The sequence below is a fragment of the Corythoichthys intestinalis genome, chromosome 8, assembly GCF_030265065.1.
Source record: "Corythoichthys intestinalis isolate RoL2023-P3 chromosome 8, ASM3026506v1, whole genome shotgun sequence".
NCBI lineage: Eukaryota > Metazoa > Chordata > Actinopteri > Syngnathiformes > Syngnathidae > Corythoichthys > Corythoichthys intestinalis.
Window position 1 is genome coordinate 29,535,342 of NC_080402.1, and position 12,512 is coordinate 29,547,853.

Consider the following 12,512-nt stretch of genomic DNA (forward strand, 5'->3'; position numbering starts at 1 on the left):
ACGCCATCTATCTTGGTGGGAGCGATGACAGGCGTCTGGAGCCGATTCACCATTCTGGCCCACAAAGTGCAGCCCACCCGCATAATTTGCTGCATGCCGCAAGTTGCCAGATTACCAAACTGTGCTCAAATGACATTTTGTTGATGGTATTTCCTTTTTCCCCCCTCTAATGCAAGCAAGGTCACCAATGTTGTTTATCAAATTACAACCATAACAAAAAGCCAAAGACAAGTTGTCTTATTTTTGTCAAAGAATATTTTACATGTCTGAAGACACAAAAAGTTCTTCAGATCAAAAACATTTTCCCCCACAAAATATAATCTGAATCCAAAAAGGTGTTTTTTACTCTGCCGGCATGCCCAGCAAATTCCGAGAAGTAAAAGCAAACTTTCATACTCTTTTATAAATGTGAGCAGATGTGGCGGTTTAGGTTATGTCCAGATGTGAGCCCTTCTCACTATCACAATTTATGCACTGAGAGATTAATCATGCATGTCTATTTTGACAGTGAGGGTCTTTTGCATGGGATATGTGCATAAATGAGCAATATATATATAAAGATTTTTTTTAACAAATTGCATGTGGTTGCAGCTATTTCTTTATGAAATGGTTGCCTTTTCTCCCCAAAACACAGGAGGGGTGGGTCATTTATTATGATGTCCATTGAGAATTTATAGGAAACACATGATATTTGGTATTATAAATAAATATTATGGGCAAATATGATTCATTGTTTTGGCGATTTCTTTCTTTTTTTTTTTTTAATTATTATTATTATTTTTTAAATTAAATATATACATGTATATATAAAAGGTTCTTTGAGGTTTTATTCATTTTTAAAAGTTGCATGAAGGTTGCCAATGCCTGAGTCAAATAATGATTGTCTCATACAATGTCCCCTCCCATTTTCGTTGCTATTTTCTTATCAATATACAAGTAGTTAAATAGGAATGTTCTAGTATAGTATTTTATCTACAAGTAATGTTCTAATGTGTTGTAACAGTTTGATACACACTAGTACATACTGTACAACGCTGCTATACTCTTGATTATTTGGTATTGCATGGGTTCTTTTTGAACAAACTAATTACTGTATCTCGATCAAATGAATGAATGATTTTTATTTATTTATTTATTTATTTTTAAATGATGGCAGCAGCAAAATGATGTCACTAACTTTAATTCTGCCCGTTGCAATTGAAAAGCAACCACACTGTTTCGGGTAGTATGATAATGTCCCAAAACTACATAGGACTTATTCAAGCGGAAAACAGTGGAACATTGTCCATTTGTCAAGTCAATCTTCAGATTTCAGCAGAGGATATATTTGGCCTGACAGGCATAAAGGGGGAACAAAGAGGATGTGATTGACACACAAATAGATTATAGAACAATGCAAAACTCAAAGAGTCACTATTGATCTGGTGTGTCTCATCTTTATCTTTTGATGTCAAAGATAATGCCTTCATGTCAACATGCAGTGCCTGACAGCGCGGTCGGTGCCATTGATTGAGTTTGCAACCCTGGCCAATAGCAGTTCATTTTCTTTGTATTTTCCTATTAGCTTACATTTTAAATGTCAAGTTCAAATACGAATCCTTGGGTAGACATTTATAATATTACCCAAAATAAGGATAGAAGGCACTCAATTTAGTTGAAAAGCTTGCAAGGAGAAGGAGGGAAAATTATTCAACTTCCGCAATCGCTCTACCTAGCCCCTCCTTCACCTCGCTTTTTATTTGGGATGGCCCTAGCAACAGACGGGTGCCTTGCCCTAAAAGGGAGAGGGGAAGCAAGCTGGTGACACCCCTTGTATTAGTTTGGCTATGTGTGTGCATGTAGATGGAATAATATACATGTGTGTCAGCACATTTCAGCAAAGCTGCATTTTTTGCCTCTGCCCTTGAAAAGGCAAGAGGTCACTTCAAGACTACTTCAAGACAAAACATTCCTTCTTTGTAAGCAACAATAAGCATTTCTTCATTGCAAGCAGCAATTGATTAGAGCAATTATGTAATAACATCTTAATAACTATCTCATCAAATACATTTCATGAAGCAATACAGTGCCCTCCATAATTATTGGCACCCCTGGTTAAGATGTGTTTTTTAGCTTCTAATATTTTTTATTTTATTTTTTTTTTATTCAAATAATATGGGACCTTAATGGAAAAAAAGAGAAAAATCCAACCTTCAATACAAGTGCATTTATTCAGTGGGGAAAAATCCCACATAAAGAAATAATTATTTGACATCAAATAATGTGTGTCACAAATATTAGCACCCCTGGTGTTAATACTTTGTACAACCCCCTTTTGCCAACAAAACAAGGTCTGGGGACTGAGATGGCCATGGGAAGAGCTTGATTTTGTATCTGGTGAACCATTTCTGTGTAGATTTGGCCATATGTTTAGGGTCATTAACTTGCTTGCTGAAAGACCCAGTGATGACCCATCTTCAGCTTTCGGGCAGAGGGCAACAGATTTTGATTTAAAATGTGGTGTTTCAAACCATTCATGATGCCATGCACCCTAACAAGGTTCCCAGGGACTTTGCTTTTCAGCATCCTCATCTTTCGTGGCACGCCAGACCCACTTAGAGTGTTTGTTGCCAAAAAGCTCAATCTTATACCCCTTTCCCACTGGCCAAAAAACCCGTGTCAACCCGCTAACAATTGGCTTTTGGTGGAAGTGGAAAAGGTGCAGCGACCCGTGTCAATCAACCCGCCAAGCAACCCGCGTTAAAATCACCTCGGCTCTGATCGCCATGCAGTGTGAAAGCAAAACCCCGGGTCAACAGTCAACACCCTAATCTACGTGGTGACGTAGGCTAGTACGTGATGCGTCATAACAAAAACAAAAACCATGTGCTCTAGCCCGGATCCACTATCGGGTTCCACATACAGCGAACAGTCGGTGTAGCAGCGTTAGCAATAGCCATAACAGATGAAACAAAGGCTCTTCTCCTCCTTCTGTGACGTACACGACTCCTTTCAATTTCCAAAATTCACGTCGCCTACGTTGCCTCAGCACAAGCAGAGTGTTGATCCTTTGCTGCATTTCGACCATTTTGAGGGCAGTAAAAAGCATGAAAACAGAAAACACAAACGGAAAGGAAGCTTCTATGTTGCTTTGCATTGTTTACTTCCTTGAACTGAATGAATTCGGTCGCACTTGTCGAAGCGCATCTTAGCGTGGTGACGTCACGAACCTTACACACGGCTGAGGAGGGGTTGGGGGTGAGACGGGTGGAAAAAAAAAAAGACAGCTTTTTTTTTGTCAATGGGAAAGGTGCCAAATGCCAATTGCTAGCGGGTTGCATCGGCTTGGAAAAACGCGCGTTGATCCACTAGTTTCAGTGGGAAAGGGGTATTAGTCTCATCTGACCAAAGCACACGGTCCCAGGCTTCAACTGGGACCGTGGGACTGGGACTGAAAAGCACCTCATACCCACTGTGAAGTATGGGGGTGGGTCAGTGATGCTGTGTAGCTGTTTCGCTTCCAAAGGCCCTGGGAACCTTGTTAGGGTGCATGGCATCATGAATGCTTTGAAATACCAGGACATTTTAAATCAAAATCTGTTGCCCTCTGCCCGAAAGCTGAAGATGGGTCACCACTGGGTCTTTCAGCAAGACAATGACCCTAAACATATGGCCAAATCTACACAGAAATGGTTCACCAGACACAAAATCAAGCTCCTCCCATGGCCATCTCAGTCCCCAGACCTTGTTTTGTTGGCAAAAGGGGGTTGTACAAAGTATTACCACCAGGGGTGCTAATAATTGTGACACACATTATTTGATGTCAAATAATTATTTCATTATGTGGGATTTTTTTCCCACTGAATAAATGCACTTGTATTGAAGGTTGGATTTTTCTCTTTTTTTCCATTAAGGTCCCATAATATTGGAATTAAAAATATATATATTAGAAGCTAAAAACACGTCTTAACCAGGGGTGCCAATAATTATGGAGGGCACTGAATAATTTGGAGAGTAATAAAATGCAACATTATGATTTCTTAAATGTCCCAGTTTAGTTCCTCAATGTCTGTGGCTTGTTTGGTCTTAATATAGGTAGGGACGATAACCCAACCCTAACAAAAATAAAATAAAAATGGAGTCTTCTTTTGAGTAAACCACTACTGCTTTTGTCCACAAGCACAGACAAACTATGCTAACTCGGATGTAGGTCGGACTTTCAGGAGCAAAATTAGTGGTGTGTTCTAGGCTATATTGTTATAGAAGACAATCACTTGTAAAACGCAATTACAGCAAGCATACTGACAATAAACCAAGAGGAGAAACATTGAATGTACAGTGGTACCTCTACATACGAATTTAATTTGTTCCAGGACCTGGTTTGTAAGTCGAAATGGTCGTATGTCAAGTGGGATTTTCCCATAAGGATACATTATTCGATTAATTCGTTCCACAGCCCAAAAACCTACGCTAAATCCTTAATGAATATTGCTGGTACAATTACAAATAACAATTACACATAAGAAAACAAATGAATTATAAATACAAATCGGAATCATAAATAATAATTAATTGTAACAATAATGTAACAAATCGGGTTCTAATGTGGCGGTTGTGTTGTCCATGCTCTCCCTGAATGCACTGTGTAACTGACGACAGAGCGAGAGAGGTGCAAAAGAGTGGTACGTTTCTACTTTCTATTTTCATATTGTTGCTGTCGTCGGCTACGGCGCACAGTAGCCATGTTGTGTTCCACAAGTTCTGCATTAAATGATTAAAAACCTGACAATGCTGGCAACTTCCTTGCCGATATTTCAATGATAATAATTGTCACCTTAACTTATAAAGACTGGCAAACGGTGGTCGGAGGATGACCGTCGAGATCATAGACATATTCCGGCCGTATTGTCGAGCCAATTCACAGATACGCACACAACTGCCACATTTTTCTATCATTTCCATCTTAATTTCAATGGTAAGTGTCACCCTTCTCCTTGTTTTTACTACCTGCACTAACCTTCTTGGGACCTATGTGTATTTCGCTCTCAAGAAAATCTGCCGTGCGTCGGTCTTGCAGGAAAACAATGCAATTGGGACACTGTCATAAATCGTCGTATTTCAACCATGTCGTCATATGTCGAGACAAATGACGAGTCAAATTTTACGTCGGATGTCGATGCGATCAAATGTCGAGGTACCACTGTGCTTATATATTTTTGACTCTTTGATATTATGAATTGTGCTTCTCGCTGTTGTAATGCCAGAATTCCTGCAATTTAAATAAAGAATACACTTCCACTACCTTCATCAAGCCCACGAAACACCACCTCTACCATTCCACGTCATCCATAAACCATGTGTGGCATGTCATTTCAGCCCCTCAGGCCCCCTACCTAACAAAACAAAACAATTATCCCTCCCCTCATTAGGGCCTGACTTGGCATCATCTCCTCACCCTTTCGAACTGTGCTCTTTCTCCTGCAAGCCCTCTCCTTTGCTCACCGCTGTGACAGGAAGTGTCTCTTAAGTGCATGTGAAGTGAACACTTGTTTTAGCCTTCATGATTCTTTAAAAGAGTCATGGAATGCAAAGCACCCATAGGAGGAGGACTGCAGCAGGACAAAAGAAAGGAGACAAAGTGTTGATGGCATGTAGCAGTGCAGGCTTGTGTGTTGTTTTGTTGATGTGACCGGGCAATGGGGGAATAGATGGGTTGGGCGCTGTGTGGGAGGAGGGGAGAAGGTTTCCCATGCCAGCTCTTAATTACTTTAATTGGACTCATTAGCTAAGTGAGCATGGGAGACATCACCTGCAATGCATGTGAACACACCTGTCATCGCAACATATCATCATCATCCTCGACTACTGCCTGCTGCCACACCATAACAACAATCTATGTACACACACATAAAAAAGTATTCACATTAAATGACGAGGTTCTATAGAATAATCAAAATAACACAAGGACAGTTAAAAATCTACATTTTTCATCCCAGTTTAGAGTGAATATTCAATGCACACGCAATTCACAGTTCTGCATCAGAAAATTTACTTAACTGCGGATTTGCAGGACTTACCGATATACAGTATAAGGGCCTGATGGCACATCAGTGTGTTACCTCTAACATGTGAATTGTGATTCTTTTCATACAGACAAGATCTCCATTATGATATCACTGCAGAGGAAGTCGGACATCCGGGCATTTAATGACGTCACCAGCCACATCAAAGCGTCGCCATATTGACAATGGGGCAAAAGACGAGTCACAAGCAGTTGCTCTGTCGTGCATTGTAATACAAACGCGTTTAACTTTAATTTTATTTGCGGTCTTTTTTCCGTCGGAATGACTAAAAGTTGCTGTGTTGCGGGTTGTCACACAAGGAAGAGTTCGGAGCCGCAATTGAAGTTCTTCATTCTTCCACGTGAGAAGAAAAGGAGAAACAAATGGCTGAGAGCAATTAATCGGGGAACAGTAAAAGAAGACGGTTCTGTGGACTATTTTCGCCTGTGAGAACCTAAATCCAAGCACATTTACATTTGCAGTCGCCGTTTTATTACTGGTGAGTAAACTTACATTTTTGCCCCAATTAGCTGCTAGGATTCAATAGACTAGGCAGTGGTTATTATTACCGTAACCGGCAACTCGCAAAGCGTTATTTTTCTTTTGCCGTGAACTGCTCTGATTAGTCAATCGGTGTATTATTGGCCTGGTGGGAATTGGTTATTTTGCCGTGACGTGCTCACGGCTAAATAACGCTTGGAGGCGAATTACCGGTTACGGCAGGAATAATCACTTCGTATATACTACCAATTTTCTCAGTTCCACACAGTACATATTCCACGTAAATGATAATGGTCAACTTACTGGGTGACTTTATGAGGTAGTTGTAGATGTTTCTGAACTCCACTGCTGGTCATTCCTTTGTTTATCCAGCTATAAGCTGCGACTTTGTAACGGCAGCTTTGTAAGCCAATAAACGCTAATTTCAAATTGCATCGCCTCCTCGTGTCTGTCGGCAGTGACTCGTGATAATAGTAAGCCACGTTTAAGACGTTTTTAGGAAAAAAGACGTAACGCACACCTGAAATATATTAATTTCAGACGTTTGTCTATGGAATGTTTAGCTGTGCGTTCCCCCTTCACAAAATGGCGACACGTCGCTAAGCGAGGTGATGTCATTGTGACATCACGCCGACTTCCTCCATGTTACCACCAGTGTCGGGAATAACGCCGTTACATAACGGCGTTATTTTTTCAGTAACGGGGTAATCTAACTATTTTGTCCGCCGTTACAACGCTGTTACCGTTACTGACAGTCAAAAGCGGTGCGTTACTTTCTTTGAATAAATTGAAGAAACTACCAGCCATAGCGAGTGTACTCTGCTCTGTTTATTTGTCATCCAAGACTTGGCGTGCGTTCAGGTTCATGGCAATGAAAATAGTAAACACACATAGCCTACCTTTGCAAGAACAATGGAGTTGCCGTTTGATACGGTCATAATGTGCAGGTCCTGCACCCATTCGCAGCAAAACTGTTCGTAGCTTTATAGCGATTTGTAATTTCGGAATCACTGATGAGTATAGTAACATACACCAAAGAATATATACAGCAGATTGTCCATTTCGCGTAATTGTGGAAGCCCGTCGACATCTTTACTCCATTTGTCTTCGGCTTGCTCATAAGGGTCAACATTGTTCACATCCTTAAGTTTGATTACATATCTGTTCTTCGCCTTAGTAACGAGTTTGTCTCTTTATATAACTGGCAAGTTAAAGTTTAAAGTCCCGCTAGCCAGACCTGCTTCCAATATGGCTTCGTTGTTGTCAAATCTCACGTGATCCCCCATTCTGTGACGTAAACGCTCGAGCCTAATAGCGCACGTACTTCAGAGCCGGTTGTTTATATGTGAATTGTCTCGCCCTATGTTTGTATATGTGTATTTGTTGTTAATAAAGTTTGTTTAAAAAAAAAAAAAACTTCAGAGCCGGTGCTTCCACACACAAACCGGAAAAGCGCGTGTGGCAAACACACACACGATAAACAGATGCAGAGGGATATAATGGCAGAGCATTCAGAGGAAAACTTGTCCTTTACGAGGGGGAGATATAAACACTATTTCAAGTTGGTCGAAATTAAAGGAAAGAACGTGCATGTGAAGTGTAATTCATGTCCCGGGGCAAAGTTTTTGTCGACATCTGTGGTAAGCAATTCAAATCTGTTTATTTTTGTTGCACTTCAAGTGTAGGATAAATCTGTTGCTGGTGAGGTGCAATAAATATTACAAGGTTCTATAACACAACTACCTGTCTGTTCTTCTCTATTCAACTGACTCGAATACTGCTCAGAAATTTTAAAATTCTTTGACATACAACAACTTCTTTTTAAAGTAACGGAAATAGTTACTTTCCCTGGTAACTAGTTACTTTTACTATAGAGTAATTCAGTTACTAACTCAGTTACTTTTTGGAAGAAGTAGTGAGTAACTATAACTAATTACATTTTTAAAATAACGTGCCCAACACTGGTTACCACACATTTACAAGCATGGAAAGTAAAATGTTATAAAAATATCTGACATCAACCAGTGGGCCTTTTCTCCCTCACAATCTGCCATGCTTCTTAAAAAAAGCCGATTTAAAATGTTTTACTGATTCATCGCTGCCATCATTAGTTGTTCCCAAGTGTAGAATTTGTAGTGGTACCAGCCTTGATCAAACCCTTCCCATTGCCCAGGGGTCGGAAACCAAAAATGTTGAAAGAGCCATATTGGACCCAAAAAACAAACCCAAACAAATACGTTTGGCACTGCAAAACATTAAAAGTTTAAAATAAGCCTAATATTGAAGGCAACACATGCTGTATGTATTTGTATTAGCTAAATTAGCCAACTATCAATATGACTAAGTTGGCTAAAATACATAACGAGCCTTCATGATTTAATGTTTATTTTCCCTGCAGTGCATCCAACGCACCACGTGACTACTCTGTTGTAAGATTCCATCTCAAGTTTAGCTTCATTAAAATATTAATGAATTGTTTCATTGCTTTTATGAAATTAAAGAAATGCAATAAAATCAGGTTTTTGATGTTATTTTTATTTTGAGGTTTCGAAAACCAACAAAAACGTGCATAACATGCCCCTAATCTGGGCATGTCTTTGGTTTTCTTTATTATCTCGTTTTTTTTTGTTTTTTTTTAAGTCGGCAAATAGGTGTTCTGATATGTTGATGAATGTCTCCTTCATGTACTCACCATTTGTGAACACTTTTCCACGCTTTATTATCTCCCGGGTTGCAACATAACTTGCAGCAGTAGTGGAGTTTGGCAATGCAATCCACTTCTGAAATCTATTTTTGCGCCTCTCTAAGTTCTTCAAAAGTAATGCAATCGCACCGTTTCTCTCACTCCCACTCGGCTTCAAATGAAGCATGCCTTCCCTGGAAATGTCTTTCCACATTACGTACTCTTTTTGTTATTTGACAACTTCTCGCCACAGCATAAACATTCAGGCAAACTTTCTATATTGGCAATTAATGCAAATGATTTGGTCCAAGAAACATTGAATCCTCTGTTCTCCTCAGTTATTTTTCTCTTTTTCCCTATGGGATCCATGGCCCATTACACAGCCGCCGGTTTGTTCACAATAACCACCTGGCTGGCATCCCGCCCTGCTGATAAAAACGTGTGTCGCAGACTATGATGCAAATTTTCGTTGACAGAAATGTTGAAATTTATTATTTATTCTACACATTTTTACAGCATTGGAAAACGTTAAAAATGTTTGTGTAATTTTGTCCTCCTACAGAAACCATATCAAAACAAAAAATATATTTCCCTCCCCCATCTTTTTCCAATTTCAAACATTTTTGAAAATGCTCCAGGGAGCCACTAGGGCAGCGCTAAAGAGCCGCATGCGGCTCTCAAAACATGGGTTGCCGACCCCTGCCATTGACAAACGTAATTGAAATGTATATTTCACAAAGCATTAAACAAATTATTTGTTTCTGTTTTTGGGAGGATGAATGGCTTTTCCATTTATCTGAATAGAAAAAGATGATTCGAGGCTGTCATGCAAAGTATATATAAAGTTAGTCAAAGGAAATTGCTTATGAATTGGACCACATTGGAAGTTGACAGTTAACATACACACACATACGTGTGTGTATACGTGCACACACACGCGCATACAAGGTTCATAAGCAAATGCAATGCACACTATCAGAAATTAGTGTATAATCCATTCAATCCCTCAGGGTCGAATGGAAATAAAAATCACACATAGTGGTGAATATTTTGATTTCAATATGGAATGTATTAATTGGGGAAAAATAAACATTTCAAAGTGTAAAACTTTCGAAATGTTGTTCATTTAAGGGTCAAAAATTGTGTGTATGTACAGTGCCTTGCAAAAGTATTCGACCCCCTTGAATCTTGCAACCTTTCGCCACATTTCAGGCTTCAAACATATAGATATAAAATTTTAATTTTTTGTCAAGAATCAACAACAAGTGGGACACAATCGTGAAGTGGAACAAAATTTATTGGATAATTTAAACTTTTTTAACAAATAAAAAACTGAAAAGTGGGGCGTGCAATGTTATTCGGCCCCCTTGCGTTAATACTTTGTAGCGCCACCTTTTGTTCCAATTACAGCTGCAAGTCGCTTGGGGTATGTTTCCATCAGTTTTGCACATCGAGAGACTGACATTCTTGCCCATTCTTCCTTGCAAAACAGCTCGAGCTCTGTGACGTTGGATGGAGAGTGTTTGTGAACAGCAGTCTTCAGCTCTTTCCACAGATTCTTGATTGGATTCAGGTCTGGACTTTGACTTGGCCATTCTAACACCTGGATACGTTTATTTTTGAACCATTCCATTGTAGATTTGGCTTTATGTTTTGGATCATTGTCCTGTTGGAAGATAAATCTCCGTCCCAGTCTCACGTCTTGTGCAGATACCAACAGGTTTTCTTCCAGAATGTTCCTGTATTTGGCTGCATCCATCTTCCCGTCAATTTTAACCATCTTCCCTGTCCCTGCTGAAGAAAAGCAGGCCCAAACCATGATGCTGCCACCACCATGTTTGACAGTGGGGATGGTGTGTTCAGGGTGATGAGCTGTGTTGCTTTTACGCCAAACATATCGTTTTGCATTGTGGCCAAAAAGTTCAATTTTGGTTTCATCTGACCAGAGCACCTTCTTCCACATGTTTGGTGTGTCTCCCAGGTGGCTTGTGGTAAACTTTAAACGAGACTTTTTATGGATATCTTTGAGAAATGGCTTTCTTCTTGCCACTCTTCCATAAAGGCCAGATTTGTGCAGTGTACGACTGATTGTTGTCCTATGGACAGACTCTCCCACCTCAGCTGTAGATATCTGCAGTTCATCCAGAGTGATCATGGGCCTCTTGGCTGCATCTCTGATCAGTTTTCTCCTTGTTTGAGAAGAAAGTTTGGAAGGACGGCCGGGTCTTGGTAGATCTGCAGTGGTCTGATGCTCCTTCCATTTTAATATGATGGCTTGCACAGTGCTCCTTGAGATGTTTAAAGCTTGGGAAATCTTTTTGTATCCAAATCCGGCTTTAAACTTCTCCACAACAGTATCTCGGACCTGCCTGGTGTGTTCCTTGGTTTTCATAATGTTCTCTGCACTTTAAACAGAACCCTGAGACTATCACAGAGCAGGTGCATTTATACGGAGACTTGATTACACACAGGTGGATTCTATTTATCATCATCGGTCATTTAGGACAACATTGGATCATTCAGAGATCCTCACTGAACTTCTGGAGTGAGTTTGCTGCACTGAAAGTAAAGGGGCCGAATAATATTGCACGCCCCACTTTTCAGTTTTTTATTTGTTAAAAAAGTTTAAATTATCCAATAAATGTTGTTCCACTTCACGATTGTGTCCCACTTGTTGTTGATTCTTGACAAAAAAATTCAATTTCATATCTTTATGTTTGAAGCCTGAAATGTGGCGAAAAGTTGCAAGATTCAAGGGGGCCAAATACTTTTGCAAGGCACTGTATATATCCGTAATCAACACTACTTTTTCAATATACTTTCATGGCTATAGTTTCCACCCAACAAATATTAAAACTGATCAACAGTTTAAATAGTAAAATAACATGATAGCATTCTTACCCTTTTAACAGGTTTCACTATCTATGTGGTCATCTAGCAACTTTATTGCTTCATATAAAGGGGACAAAATGTAGGTAATTATTAAGAAGCTACTAAAGCTACTATATGTAATTATTATTTTATTTATTTTTTATTGTTTGTTACATGAAGTTTGTCTTTGCTTACTAATTTCGCTCTTTTAACCTTACCAAATAATGCTTTGAACTTCACTTTTTGTGAAGGTCACGAAATATATCAACACATAATTTTCATAACAGGCTGAGAAAATATATTGAGATTTTTTACTTGTTCCGTATCACCTTACAAGAAAGGAGCCACGAAGTTGGACTATGCCAAAAACGGCCAGAAGGAATGACCAATCAAAACTTGTTTTGGTGCCTCACGTA

At 39.5% G+C, this 12,512-nt stretch overlaps 1 long non-coding RNA gene across 1 annotated transcript in view; it reads left to right on the forward strand.

Moving 5' to 3' along the window:
- Nucleotides 1–8,324, forward strand: part of LOC130920007 (uncharacterized) — a 96,169-nt gene extending 87,845 nt beyond the window's left edge. Inside the window, exon 3 of the long non-coding RNA XR_009064068.1 lies at nt 6,133–8,324. This is a non-coding gene — a long non-coding RNA (uncharacterized LOC130920007). The remainder of the gene's footprint in view (nt 1–6,132) is intronic.
- Nucleotides 8,325–12,512: the final 4,188 nt, after the last annotated feature.